This window comes from Rhea pennata, chromosome 3 (genome assembly GCF_028389875.1).
Source record: "Rhea pennata isolate bPtePen1 chromosome 3, bPtePen1.pri, whole genome shotgun sequence".
Lineage (NCBI taxonomy): Eukaryota > Metazoa > Chordata > Aves > Rheiformes > Rheidae > Rhea > Rhea pennata.
In genome coordinates, this window is record NC_084665.1 from 18,096,087 (window position 1) to 18,109,001 (window position 12,915).

General features: G+C 49.1%; 1 protein-coding gene across 2 annotated transcripts in view; it reads left to right on the plus strand.

The window, feature by feature from the left end:
* The window catches only part of STUM (stum, mechanosensory transduction mediator homolog), a 49,352-nt gene extending 43,895 nt beyond the window's left edge, over positions 1–5,457 (plus strand). For both annotated transcript variants that reach the window (XM_062571720.1, XM_062571721.1), the window contains one exon: positions 3,415–5,457. The gene's annotated coding sequence lies outside the window, so the exon portion shown is untranslated. The remainder of the gene's footprint in view (positions 1–3,414) is intronic.
* Positions 5,458–12,915: the final 7,458 nt, after the last annotated feature.

Consider the following 12,915-nt stretch of genomic DNA (forward strand, 5'->3'; position numbering starts at 1 on the left):
AGCAAGGACGTCAGAGTTGATGAAAAATGTTTTCTTTTTTTCTCTAACTTTCAAAGACTGAGTGCATTGAAAAGGTTTGGGCTGCCTGAACGGGAAAGAGGGGGCAGTGCATTGAAAGCTGCCTCTGTCAACCTGGGGGCTGATAGCTCATGTGCTTCATCTCATCTCTGCATCTTTAATAAGGAAAGCCAAAGGGACCATATATAAGGACACAAATTTGTGATGCAGACAACTCACTGTATGTATTTATACGTTTGTGGAGCCTTGACTTCAGCTAGGCCAGTATATTTAGCACACATTCCTCCATGCACATGCAGATACTACCTGATGTTTCAGCATTGCATCTCTGATCCAACTTGCTCAACCAAATGCATGTAGAAATGCTCCTCTGAACACATGTCCTCTGGTGCCTATGGAACAAGGTCCACAACATGGAGCAGACACTAAAGTTTTGCATTGTTAGTTTTAGAGGAAGATTGATGAAAAACACCAACTTTTTGAGAGACATAAATCAGACAACACAGGCATTAGTAAAGTGGGTTTCTTTGAAAGACAGGTGCTGGGTGATGCTTCTTGTTAATCTGATGCCAGAAGTGCTTAAAAGAGAAGCCAGTCATAATATCATGGCAAGATGTGAAGCAGGACAGAGACATGGCTACCTTGCTTTACCAAACAGATACTTGCAGCACAGCAGCACTTTATAAAATCACCACCCAATTAATCAGTGGTGAATTGCACTAGACATGATGATACCCAAGAGCCATCTGACACCTGCATTAAAGCCAAGGGATGAGCTCATCAAAATTGCTGTTGCCACAGTGATTACCCAGAGGAATTCAGATCAGGATGTTGTTCAACAAATTCAGATCTTTTTGATCATTTCCACAAAGCAGAACTGTTAACAGGGTGGCTGCTTGGTGACCAGGGTAGTAACACCACAGCAATCAGCTCTGCAGCATTACAGGACTGTATAGACACTACAGAATTAAGCTTCAGTGTTTACTGTGAGATACATAAGGTCTACTCTCTCATTTTCCATGTGAAAAAATGAGAGATAAGTAGTATCCTAACCAGGCTGTGGCAAATCAGTAATAGAACTGGAAGAGACCCCCATGGCCTGCTACTGTGGTCAGTGGGAGCTCTCTTTTCTGACATTTATAATTATTTGTTAAGTAACTTAAGCAAGTCGCTAACCCATTTGTAGCAAGGGTGATGACCAGATCAGGGATCAGCGCTCCTACATGCCCAGCAGGATGGCAAGGGCTGGTGCAGACCCCTAACTCTGCCTCAGCACCACGTTAGTTGTGCTGTAGGACACTGCTCAGGACAGAGGTATGGGGACCTCTGCAGCCCAGGCTGGCAGATTTTTGCAAACAGGTTTTACTAGACCAGCTAATAGAAATCAAAGACTTTGGATGCAATAATCCTTCTCAAGGTTTGAAGTGAGAGCTGCAAACATCTAGGCAAATGCAACTTAAGAACAACTGCTTGTTTTGGAGCCTGTGAAGACGGATTTGCTTTTAGACATATAGCTGACAGACAGGGCAGGAAGTCTTAGGTTTGGAAGGGTTGAATAGGCTGATCTGTCACAGGACATTAAATTGCCAAAATTCATATCTCCTTGGTGTCAAGTGTCAGATGCTGGATCTCTCCTGCAGATGCCCTGGCCCAGCTGGGGAGCTTTTCTGACAGGACAGAGACTCAAAGGCCTTGAAAAGGCTCCTGGGAACAAAAAGAGGTGGAAGATTTAGCACCTTGTCAACATTGCTAAGGTTTTGCTGTCTTCCTTTTGACTGACATCTGGTGCTATCTGTCTATACGCTCTAGTGAGGACAGGAAAATTGGATTAGTCAGGGGAGAGTTCCTATGGAAATGCTGAACTTTAAAGGGCAGTCTTGGATGTCTACAGACCACAGTTTTAATTATGACTATGTTGACTGCATTTGTTGCATTAGTGAGTTTGGCGCAAGCAACAATATGCACCATGCAGAAGAGGGGCAGGATGTGTAATGTACTTTTATGTTTGGTTCTATAAAACTTCTTACTTTATTTTTTACCTTTCTATCAAATTGGTGAGGCAGAAAAAGCAGCCAACTTACCAGTCTGGAAGTGCTAAAATCTTTCAAATGGACACCCAGAACAAAAGGCCATATTTCTGCCTGCCACTGAGATTTGCTTAATCGATTTTAATTAGCAACAGATAGATTCCCTCTTGGTGCTTTAGGACAGGAGCAACTTTATAGATTGGCTATTCTTCTGGCTAGCAGAGAACAAGCAACGAATTGCACTTTCCTCAAAGCTGCCTCACTGCAGTAATAATAATGATAAAACTCTCTGCTTTTTCCAGTAGTCCCGATGAAAGCCAGTGGGTGTGTGGTCTGGGGAGGCAGTATACACTGGGGGAAGGAGACAAGGGCTCGGAGCCAGCAGAGCCCAAGCTCTGGCACCTACTCATTACCTGTCCTGGGGCAAATCTGTAGGTCCCCCCTTCGCTCTCCTGGTGCCCTTCCAAGCTCTTCTCCTCCACACGCAGGCACAAACAGGAGCACAGGCTCAGACAAGGGACATGGCCTGAGCCAACCCACTGTCACGCTGCCAGCCGCCCCACTTTGCATGGCTAGGCGACTCGGCGACCTCTCCCAACCATGGTCATGGCATGTTATTTGCGTTAACCAGGTAGGGTCAGGCACTGGCTGGGGCATGTGGTTTGCAGCTCTCTGGGCTGCTATGCTGCAGAGATGCTTCCCTGGCTGGCATGAGCCGGGGGCTGAGCTGCAGGCAGTGCGACAGAGCCCAAGGGGAAAGTGAGATTTCAGGTATTGGTGGTCAGAAGTGGGAGTCTGTTCAGTCCTGGCTTTGCCATGCACCCCTCAAACTGCTGTTCCCCAAACTGATATCCGTAAGCCTTGGTTATGGATGTGTCTGAGGCAAATGAGCCCCAGGAAGAGGGGAGGCATGTACTGGATTATGAAATTCCCATCTGCGTGGGGGCGAGGGCTCAGACGCTCCTGCCGCCGGTGCAGGTAGAAACCTTTCTCCAGTTTAAACACCTCCACCATACTCTGCTCGGTGCGTGGTACCTGCAAGGCACTCAGCTGCCCATTCCGGAGCAGCAGCAGGGAGATATTCTCACGGCACCACTATGCCTGCAAGGGGACGTTTTTCCTCCTCTTGCAGGGCATTCAGGTTCCACTGGGCTGTGAGCGCTCGGAACAGCGTGGGGGGCTCCCCGGGGAAAGGCTGCCTGGCTGCAGACGGGAAGCCAGCACCAGGTTACAGCCAGAGCTGCACATTGGGCCAACAATTTGTGCACCGAGAAGAACCACACAGCAAAAGCACATGCAAAAGTGCTAATCTGGAGCTCTCTCCAACCAGCAATACCTTTTTTCTTTTTCTTACTTTCTTTTCTTTTAGGGCCAAATTAATCACCCAGTGCTTTTATGACTCTTTCAGAAGAGCAGCAGAGGGAGGCCACCTCCTCCAGGATGCCGGCAACCAGCACAAGCTTGGTAACTCGCCTGCTATTTGTGGGAGTAGATCTGCTTCGTCCCGTTAACTGCTACCATGCTGCATTACATAGGCTCTGCAAAATGTCCAACCTCTCACCAGCTAAATTTAAGATTGCAGTTAGCTAATGCTTTCAGTGCTTCCACCAACATCCCCTCCCTCACTAAATATTTCCTACGTTCGCATTTTCAGTACAGCAAATACCAAAAGACTGTAACTGTGTTCTTTGTTGATCCCTGCATAAATCCAGCTCTTGATCTAATGTGCATGGCACAAGGCTATTTCAATATCATTATTCACTGTATAAGTATAGATATTTTAGATGCCATCTTTACAGCTAAAGAGTGAGAGTAGGCAATGAAGAATAAATGCAACTGCTTTACCACCATCAGCCAGCAACAAAGTATTTTCTGTTGCTCTATCCTCATTATGAAAATCAGGTTTCTCAAAAAGGGCTTAAACGAAATAGTTCCTTGGTACTTGAACCTATTCAGGCTGAAAGGCTGATTTACAATTTGTCAGAAAGAACTTCCAGATAGGAACAAAAACAAATGTGTTTTTGAAAATTGTGGCAAATCAAAAATAGCTTCATTCTGAGTCAGTCAAACCATTTCAGTGTAGCACTTATTAAAATTTTTCTGAATCTGTTGGTGTTGCCCAATGTGTATTTATCATGGAAAAGGTGCTATGAAAAACAGCCCCTGCCCTCCCAGTCCTTTGTCTGTCTGACAGCACTTGTTGTGGTAGTTGAGACTACCACGTGGAGACTTCATTTCCAGCTTGCCAATCCCAGCTCCAGAAATGCTGCCTTGCCTCGGAGGCGCTGGAGCAGCCTGGCCGGTCAGCAATGCTTTTTGTCTGCAATAGTTCTGGCTCACAGACACGTAGGAGCGAGTGGTAGATGTGCAGGATACCTCCATCTGTCCTGCAGCATCTACTTCCTCAGAAACAAAACTGCATGTTCTTTCATGTGATCATCGAAATTTTCTTCAAGATCGTTCAGTTCTTCTGGAAAACGCCCTTTGACATGGTCTCTGCTCGATGCACAAGGCATTGTGCAGCTCTGCAGGAAGTGAAGCTGAAGCATCACAGTCCAATTATTCATCAGTGGCTGTTTTATTCCATCCTGTCATTGCCTCCTAGATGTTTCGAGGTGATATATATATGCATATGAGTTCATATATATGCATACATTTGAGCCATCAGCATACACCATGTCGCTCCGCAGAGTGCCACGGTAGCAGCAGAGGGACAAGGCACAGGACTTTGTCCCACAAGGACATGCTTTTACTATTTGACCCAAATTGTATCCTCTACAAGACAACACCAAGAGCAGTAAACTCAGTGAGATTTGACATTCCTTCCGGTCAAAAGCACTGGCTTCTCCTTCTTACTTGCTGACCAATGCATGATAGTATACCCTTGTATTTCTCCAGCTGAGTTTACTCCATGAGCACACACACACACACACACACCATGCACTTTCGGGCACTCCTGTAAATTATTTTCTGAACTGGAACTCAGCATTTCCAGCCCTCCGCTTCCTCCTCGTTCCACACATGCTACCCACATGTGCACCCCTGCAAGCAGGGAGAGGGTCAAAGTCCTGACCGCTACTTGGAGTTCTGTTTTCACAAAGTTTGGTTGTGCTGTGGTTGTATTGGTTTTTCCAGCCCAATGAGTCGGGGGCTCAGTGCACACATGCCTGTGTGCTGCCTCCTCCCCACAAGGAAATGATGCTGCTTGCACTGCGATGGTTGGCCTTCATTTGATTTCTATGCTAGAGTCCAAACTGAGCACAGAGTGGCACACTTACAGAGGAATATTTGTATGCCAGTTATATCGCAGAGTATTTGATTGTGAATTGCTGTGTTTTGATACTGTGGAATTTTTCTTTTCTTTTTTTTTTTTTTTTTAAGTTAAATATATTCTCTTGCTGTACATCTGGAATGAAGTGAAGAGTCTCTTTCTATAGCCTAGAGAAACCTTCTCAGCACTGGGTTGCAACGAGTGTTCCTTCTTCCTGCCCACTAGCTGGGTGATGGGAGCAACCAGTAAACACCATCCCACACTCACATCATCTGTGGAAAGGAGGCAGGAGACAGGGCACTGGTTTCTGAAGGAATTAAAGAGCTTGAGCCTTATGGGGGAGTGGAGGAGCAGATGAGGAGTTTCACTTTGGTGCAATCTCATCCACACCTACAAAACAGGGATGTTTTGTAGGGGATTGAGGGGGGTGAAAAGCTGCCTTGGCTGTTCCTCTGCACACGGACCAGCCAAGGTTTTCCTCCTGGGTATTCTTCGAGCGTTGAACACTTTAGGCATATCCCTCCTGCTCTCTTTGAGAGAGCAGCCCACACACTAATGCATTAATCTCATCTGCAGGAGCCTGTCTGTCAGCAAGGCAGTTGCTTAGCAAACACCACCAGTCAGAGGCAGCTTGGGCACAGGGAGAACGTGCTGTGGTTTAACGGTAGAGGTGGTCCACCTCAAACAAAAGGCCGTCCGCAGGCTCTGTTGGAGCAGTGGGCAGTGCTCGGGGGGTTCCAAACGTCCAGGCACAGGTGGTTTCTTGGCTGCCAAGCCTCAAGACTCAGTTTGGATGTCTCCTCTTTATGGAAGGCTCCTTGCAAACGTGAGTTTACACAAGCAGCTTGTGTAATGCTTAGAGCAAAAGAGTCCTCTCTCCCAATCCAATGTCCTTCCATAAAAGCAGGAATTATGGCAGTCACTTTGTTTCTACCCATGGGACGTTTACAGAAGATTGGCACTGGCTGCCCCTTGCAAGTGCCTGTGGTTTGCTGAGAAGCGATGAGCCTCCTGTGCAATTAAAAATGCAAATATTCGGAGAGGTGGAATATTGCCACAATCAATTCCTGGCTGCAAGGGCAAAAACCTGAGTATCTTCCTCTGCACTACACTGTGGGTGCTGAGGCTGTGAAGCACCTTGCATGCCTTGATGCCCGCAGACATCACTCTGGACTGCTTTTCCCCAGTGTCTTCTCCCAGCAGTGGTGCACTGCCCATTTCTGCACAAGGATCAATGGGACCTGCTTCCCACGAGAGGCAGCCTTAGCAACAGTAAGGGATAGCCCTTCAGTAAGGGACAGCCAGAAACTGAAATACCACATGCTGGGCTGCAAGAACAGCTAGTCTGAAAAAAAAAATCTTTAATAAAAAGAATGAAGAAGAGGGAAAGAGGCAGACTTCAGGGCTATTTGCAGTTCCTGGCAAGGCAATCAATAGCAGCAGGAAAATCAGAGCGCTGCATAGCTCACATGGGATCAAACTCATTAATAGAGAAACATAAAAGAGCCTTGCAGAGCAGCAAGGCAAAGCAAATCTCACATTAGATCTGAGCCTGAGGGTGCAAACCACACTTCAATGAGACTCAGAGGGCCAAGCTTAGATTAGGTGTAAACAGATGCAAGAAGAGTGAAGAGGCTCTTTGAATGTCCTATGGCTTTGGGAAAGCCTGGAGGCAATGCAGAAAGCTCAGATTCACCCACCACATTTCTATTTAGGCTTTGTCCCTCAGCATGTGAAGTGCTTTGGGATGAAAATGGATGTATAATATCGTGATACTATTAATACACCCATTCAGACACACCATTACATGGTTGAATTCACTAGAGAGGCCTGGAATAATTATCCTGAAAAATAATTTTTAGAGACTTTCTAATGCAATAATTTCAGAAGGAGAGGGAAAAAAGATCAACTGCCATCATGCACATATGGGAAGTCAAGAACTAGAACTTAATGAAAGTGGAAAAGCCACTAGAAAAGACCCTATGCCTTATTTTCATCCAAGTACTTCACTCAGCCAGAGGGACAAATGCTTCCAGCTGTATGACAGTTTTTGAGCCTTGCAGACTATCAGTGCTTGACTCTTAGGGAGCACACTGGCATCAAGAGGGAGTAACCTATGAGGTTTTCAGTGGGAAAAAAAGAGTCAGAGAGGCAAAAGGCAATGAACACAGCCTGCAGTTGCTGCATCTTCTCCAAAGGACAGAAACATCAACTCTGTTGGTGTCAAGACCAAAAACCCCCTTCCTGAAAGCACCTTGAACCTAGAGAGCACCCCCACCCAGAAATTCAGGAAATTAGATGACCACTGAGTGCCCCTGATGTTTGCCCCGGTGTGCTGGGCCTCTCCAGGAGACCACATGCAGCAAACATGAGCCAGCAATGTGCCCTTGTGGCCAAGAAAGCCAATGGTATCCTGGGGTGTATTAGGAAGACTGTTGCCAGATGGTCGAGGGAGGTGATCCTGCCCCTCTGCTCAGCCCTGGGGAGGCCTCATCTCGAGTACTGTGTCCAGTTCTGGGCTCCCCACTACAAGAGAGACATGGAGCTACTGGAGCGAGTCCAGTGTAGGGCTACAAAGATGATCAGAGGGCTGGAGCATCTGTCCTATGAGGAACGGCTGCGAGAGCTGGGCCTCTTCAGTCTGGGGAAGAGAAGACTGAGGGGGGATCTTATCAAGGTGTATAAGTATCTGAAGGGAGAGTGTCAAGGGGACGGGGGCAAACTTCTCAGTTGTCCCATGTGACAGGACAAGAGGCAATGGGCAGAAATTGAACCACAGGCAGTTCCACCTGACCGTGAGGGGGAATTTCTTCCCTGTGAGAGTGACGGAGCACTGGCACAGGTTGCCCAGAGAGGTTGTGGAGTCTCCTTCTCTGGAGATATCCAAGGCCCGCCTGGATGCAACTCTGTCTAATATGCTGTAGGTGACCCTGCTTGAGCGGGAGGAGATTGGACTAGATGTTCTCCAGAGCTCTCTTCCAACCTCAACCATTCTGTGAAACCTCCAGCTACTGAGGAGATGGAGACACCCTGTGAATCCCCATGTGGCTCTCCTTGAGCAACCCTTCAGCAGACAGAAACCACATATGTAATATGCTAAAAATCTTTAAATTGTGCCATCCAAATATACATTCAGTTTTGAATGAAGCTATGAGAGGTGAGCAGCTGATCCTAGAAACTAGTATTACAGTTACAGGCTACTCTGGAGCTTGTTTGTCAAGAAAAATTAAAACACTACAGAAGAGAATGTGAATTTAAAGCCCAGTAGGAATGCCTTTGTGCCCAATAGCATACTTCTTGCATTTAGTGCACATTAAGTGTGTCCATGGAGGAAATTAAAATGAAGTAGCCACAGCGTACTGAAGACTGATATCACATACAAAGGTCTTACTTAAGTTTGGACTGAGATATGGATCAGTATACTTAAGCCTGTCGTCATTTACTTTTTAGTTCTGTGTGCTGAAGTGGGGAACTCAGGACAAAAATACTCCCAAATTGAAATTTCCAAGGAAAACAAAAATTCTATTCCCTATGCAGGAGACCTCGACCAGCATTAGTGCCAGCAGAGACTTCTTCCTTGAGGTGGAAATTCACTACCTGAGAGCAATAATTTACTGTTTGTAGGCCCGCCATTGGAAGAGGTGCCTTACTCAGGTTGTCCAAGCGTTTGATGCTCCCCTTTACAAAACTCAGCCAGCTCAGGCATCATGAGGCTGCTGCAGTTGAGCTAGGATCTTGCAGTTTCTTCTGCCTCATGGTCATGTTCTCCAAGAGGGAATCTAGCAGGACATCAGCAGCAAGGGATGTCCCCATCATCAACCGAGACTTGCACAAAAACAAGGACCATTACATTTGGAGGCAAAAGGACATGAGCACCAAACATGAGCAGGATTAAACTCAGCCTTTACAGTTATGAGTTATAATGTGCAGAAGTCACAGCAGCGAGCAGCGGACTCCGGCCCATGACAGCAAGGCATATATATGTATATATACATATATATACTAAATAAGGGGCTGTGCAAAAGCTATATCTGAATTTATAGACACAGCATTGGCAGGAGAATTGCTGCATGCAGCTAGCCCTTGCCACAGGGAATTTTAGCTCTCAGCAGTAGCCCAGGAGGTGGCACTTGTTCTTCAAACCAGAGCGGGGGCATCGCTGTTACTGTGGAAACATGGAAACTGCCGGGTGACACGAATAAGGCTCACCCGCACGCACGGGGAAGTCGGGGGGAGCACAGTTGAGCCGGGGGGGGGGGAACGGGGTCGAAGGAGGTACAGGACCTGGAGAAGGCTTCCCACGAGCAGGGACCTCCACCCACCAAGAGCCCCAGGCACTGTGCGAGCAGCAGGCCTCGCACTTGGCGCCACAAGCCAAAATTAGCCACCAAATTAGCCACAGCTGAAGATCGGGCAAATGGTTTTTCCTTTCCCTCCTTCCCCTCAGCTAAGGGGAAAGGCAACAGCAGCTCCTGGCGCTGTTAAAGGGCCCAAGAGAGGTGGAGACTCCTCTTTTCTGGGGAACGTAGTGGCCTCGGCAAACACCGCGGCAGGGCAGACCACAGCTGAGTGAGTCGGGTTTTAGCTGTGCTGGCGCTATACGGGCAAAGAGCAAAACCGCTCCCAGCGCACCCCGGGCCTCTTTCCCGCCATGAGGCTCGTACAGCCGAAGCCAGGCCAGCGGTTACGCTTGGGCCCCGTCCAGGTGCTGTCTGCTTTGCAGAAGCGAGCGCTCCATTTTTCACAACTGCCACTATTTTGCCAACATTACATTCAAGTAGGAATCAGAAGAGCAAATATTACAGCGTGAAAAAGAGTCGTAAGGCCAGTCCCGACGCCACCCAAGCCTGCGCGGGCTGTGCAGGCAGGCCCCGCAGCGCCCGCCGCCGCCGCGGCGCGTCCCGGCCGGGCCTCGGGCCCTCCGCTCTCCAGCCCCAGTCCCCGGGGGCCCTGGCAGCGCTGGCTTTGCTTCTCCTGCGACAGTCTGGTCTTTCTGATACGGAGGGTGAGAGTTACCGCGGAGCAAAATTGCACCAGAACAGGCACACAAGCAGCACGCGCACAAGAACTCGGGGGTGCATATTTAGGGGGGACATGTAGGCGGCTCGCATGGGGCTTGCTCTCCTCTCCCGCAGAGCTCACCCACCTGCGCTCTGCGCGCGGGGCACTGCCCCCCGTCTCGAGGCGTTCATTACGGACGCCGGCAGGCAGCGGGGCTCCCCCGGGAGCCGCACGGAGGCCCTGCTAACGCCGGCCAGCTGCAGGCCAAGCTACGGCACTCAGTGCTATTTTTGTTTCAGTCGATGCTGGCCTAACCCTTGCGAACGTCACGGGCAGATTTATTTATACTTTGGGGAGAAAAAAAGAAAGTGTGAGAACGGAGGGGGCCTGAATTCCCACATGGCCTCCAGAGCACATCCGGGGACCTGGCCCGCTGCCCACCAGGACCCGGAACGGGAGCTCGCAGCTCCGCCACTGAGCCCACGCTGCCGGGGCGAGGACCCCCGCAGCACCCAGATGTTCGCGGGTCTAAGGCGGACGAAAGCACGACTGCAGATTTCTCCACGTCCTATGGGAAGAGCACACATGTGACTTCTGCAAAAGGCAGTGCTGGTCGTGGCTTGCTTCCCTTCCATTCCCTTCGGACCGCTGCAGGCCAGCTCCAGCCCCAGCTCCGCTCCCAGGCGAGCACGGAGAGAGGCAGGATGCGGAGGGGACCCAGGCGGGCAGCCTCTGAGGCTTCAAACCAAAGGGAAGAAAGAGCTCGTATCTCACCGCCCTTGGCTCTTCGCATGGCTAAGAGCAGACGCAGGTTTTCTCTTCAGCAGGACTTCTGCAGAGCCTGCCACCAGCTCTCGCACAGGAGCCTCTTGCACACTTCTACAGATTGACTGCGAATGGGAAAAGCCACTCATTTGTAGCACCTCCCTCTAGCTCACTTCTAGAGAGCTATGCTGTTTTCTTTCTCTCTCTTTTTTTTTTTTTTTTTTTATCCTTCTTTCTCATGTTCTCATATCTGATTCAAAACCCATTTCTGCAATAGGGGAGCTAATTTGAGTGCATCCTTGCAGGAAAAATCCCTAGATTCTTATCAGCAAAAAACAGCATATGAAGTTTGCTGGTTCAGAGGGAATGCGTATTCTAACAGATAAGAAAATCACTAAAAATTAAAGTATTTGCACTTAGTTTTCTGGCTCTGCTCCTACTCAGCTGTTTGACTTTGAACAAATCAGTGCCTCTGTTTCCCTTTGTGCTCTTTTGGGCCATTTGGAGCATGAGATTTTTACGTTAGGGAAAGTGTGTTTGAACCCTAGTAACGGAAAATGGTGGGTGGAGAGAGCTGCTCAGATTTTGCAGGTCTGAAATTATTAACAACACTGGACTGTAGCAGGCCCCGAGCCCTAGCAAGTAAAGAGCACCAGCCTGGAGCAGACCAAGGAGCAGGCACTGGCAGCAGGCCCAGCTAACAAGGCCCAAACTGCATGACTCCTGCAAAGTTTCCTCCAGCAGTTTCCTACCTGAGATATGCTTTCAAGCCCCCTCCATGAGGCACCTTGTCCAGAGCAGTGCTGGCTGCAGCACAAGCTCTGCTCTTTCAGCTAATTTTCCTTTATTCCGTTTCCCTCGCCAGCCTTCCTCAGGCCTTTGGGACCCAAAAGGCTCCCAGTCACCCTCCAGCTGCTTCTCTGCCTCCATCCTGTAGGAGTGTGTGCTGGGGTGCCCTTGCTAGAGTTTTCTACTGTGCTCCCAGCAAGGACGACCCAAACTCCCCATTCGAAAGGTGCCCAGCAAGGGTCTCCTCACTGCTACTGGTCATAGAATCAGTAAGGTTGGAAGGGACCTCTGGAGATCATCTAGTCCAACCACCCTGCTCAAGCGGGGTCACCTACAGCATGTTAGACAGGGTTGCATCCAGGCAAGCTTTGAATATCTCCAGAGAAGGAGATTCCATCAGCTCTCTGGGCAACCTCTTCCAGTGCTCCATCACTCTCGCAGTGAAGAAATACCCTCTCACATTCAGGTGAAACTTCCTGTGGTCCTGGATAGTCTGCAAGTTTCTGGTGGAGGTTTTGATCAGATCTGGTCCCTGTAAGACAGAGGTGCATTTGCTGCTTGGAGATGGCCCCCTGGCAGCCTTGTTTGACCTTAGACCTCCTCACACATGCCCCAAACCCAGGGGCTGCCAGAGATGAGGGGTGGCAAGCTGAGCTGTCCCCCACCACCTGTCCAGAAACAACTCCTTTCTTCTGCTCTGTGAGGGGGTATGCTACCATGCCTATCATTTCTTAGGCCATATGGGAAAGCCAAGGACCACAGACCCACCAGCACTTTTGGAAACAGCTGTGTTTTTGTTACCCTGCTTAGTCTGTGCCTTAATCTGAGTTTGGGGAAGGAGCAGATCTGCAGCTCTCCTCTGCTCCCTGGCTGCTCCCAGGTGGAAGCACAGCCTTCCCGTGGAGATGCTGTGAACAGCCTTGGGTGGCTGAGGAAAGACCGAGAAGTCACAACCTGTCCTTGTGGGAAATGCAGGAGCAGTGGGACTCCTAGGACACCACCTCCTCCATTAGCCAGCCTGGTGTGGGGCACCCTCCTGCCGAG